The following is a 2,322-nucleotide window of genomic DNA, read 5'->3' as shown; positions in this document are numbered from 1 at the left end:
CATTTTCATCATTTTCATCATTTTCTTCAATTACAAAATTATATTATATTTATTTAAAGTATATTGTAACAAGTTAAATTATATTTGTAAATTACCTTCATCCAACTCTGAATCTGAACTATTATCGTCAACTAAAAAAATTTAATTTAAGTAGTACTATTTATTTTAATAAAAAAAGTGCAATTTGGATTTAATCTAAAACTCATTTATTGTCTGTTACTGATATTATATGTATATACTAAAAACCTCAATCAAAAGTTTGCATTATTTTTTGGATGGAAATTTACTTAATTTAGATACTTTTGAATAAAATTAACTTGATGTTAACACGTTAATCTTAAAAAAGTTACTTATTAGGTTAAAGTTAATTTGAAAAAAACAATAATGATGAGTTAATTAACTTAACATTCAACTTAATTTTAACTTGTTAATGCCCAGCCATTAGTATTTGGAAATGAAAATTTAATTATTTTTACTTGCTATATAATAATTGTGATCAACTATGTGTCTGTCTACTGCAATTTGACCAATATCTGCATATGTATGGTCATTTAACACATCTTCATTGCAATTCTCCATAGTTTTTATTATAATTAAACAATCTTTTAGATTAACACTGGTACGTGTTGTCGTATTGAGCAGTGGAGATACTTTAAAGAATTATATGTTATCTTGTTTTATTCAATATTATATGTTACTCACTACCAGTGTTCGGACTTATCTAGATAATTATTTGTTCATCTTTTATCTTATCTAGATAAATAGTTACAAGGTATCTAAACGTTCATCTTAGATAATTTTTCTACTAATCTAAATAAATTCATCTAGATACATTTTTTATTGATAAATATCACGAAATTGTACCAAATTTTTAAATATTTATACAGATTCTCAAACAAAGTTTATGGTTTATAAATAATGTAATTATTTTTATTTATATCATTATAATTATTATTATGTTCCTAGTGCCCAACTAAAATATACTAAAATGTATAACCATTTAAAAAATAATTGTATATTTTTTTTATCTAGATAAAAAAGTATTTATGTTTATCTTTATCCAGATAAATATAAGTTAAGTTATCTTTTATCTCTATCTAGATACATTTGAGTTGCATTATCTTTATCTTTATCTAGATAAAAAAATACTTATCTAATCCGAACACTGCCAATACCACGTCGAAAGTTTGGAATAATAATAGGAAAAGAGCTTATTATTCCTCATATGAAACGACGACTATTACAAGAAAGACTACCTAGAGAAATACCACAAATTATTAAAAGAATACTAGGAGATAATACTGTCGAAGCAACTCAAGAAATTTCTTCTAACCCAAACAAACGACGAAGGTGTTACGTGTGTCCAAGTTCTAAAGATACGAAATATTCAAATATTTGTTCTGTATGCAATAAAACGGTTTGTAAAACACACGGCGTTCAAGTATCGAAATGTGTTAATTGTATGGATACAGAGTAACTAAACATTTTTATTTATTTTTATTTTATAATGTAAGGAACTTTCACAAATATATATTTTTTTTTTATTTGAAATTCATTAATTAACTAAATTAAGTGTTTAATATTTGAGTAACATTTAAAATATATTTCATACAAAAAATTCAAGTCTTAAATAATAAACTAATACCGAAGCTTTTAAATTTGTTTGTAATTGGTTAGATAAAAAAACGTCCAGAGAGGTACAATAAGTGTTTGTAATTTTTTAGAAATAAATGTTTTAAGTTCTAAATTTTATTTTATTTTGTTGTTATTGTATCTAAACTTAACTAAAAACCAATGGGTAATTCAAATTTGAATGTAAATATATTTTTTTTCAATAATTTATTCAAACATTTGATGCGGACCGGTGGGGTGCCGCGTGGACGGTGAGGTGAAGGTGTTGAGGAAGACAAATAATAAACTTAACACAGCACCAGAAGTCGGTTTTAGGTCCACTGGGGGACGTTTATTATTACGATGAATAAATTAGTGAAACAATATACAAAATATCAGGTGATGAAATACACGGTTTAGTGCGTGGTATATATGACAAAAATATGCGTATACGTGTGTATCGTTTTCGTGCGTTGGAAAAACTAGAACCGGTGGCTACGGAGGCCGTTCGCCGTCCGGGCGCTTTTTAGCGCTGGTGGCGTCCGGTGAGCTGGTGGCTGACTAGAGAAGCCGAGTCGCGGTTGCCGCGCCAATAACCGTTTGAATCCAAACAGCATAAGCGCGGGACCGCGTCATACTCCCCCGCCAAGCCACCAGTCGGTCCGGTTTAACGGTCTATTCCGGTGTGCCACCTTTGGGGGGGGGGGTGGT

This window comes from Acyrthosiphon pisum, chromosome A1 (genome assembly GCF_005508785.2).
Source record: "Acyrthosiphon pisum isolate AL4f chromosome A1, pea_aphid_22Mar2018_4r6ur, whole genome shotgun sequence".
Classification (NCBI taxonomy): domain Eukaryota; kingdom Metazoa; phylum Arthropoda; class Insecta; order Hemiptera; family Aphididae; genus Acyrthosiphon; species Acyrthosiphon pisum.
The sequence above is the reverse complement of the archived record's forward strand: the minus strand, read 5'-3'. Positions refer to the sequence as shown.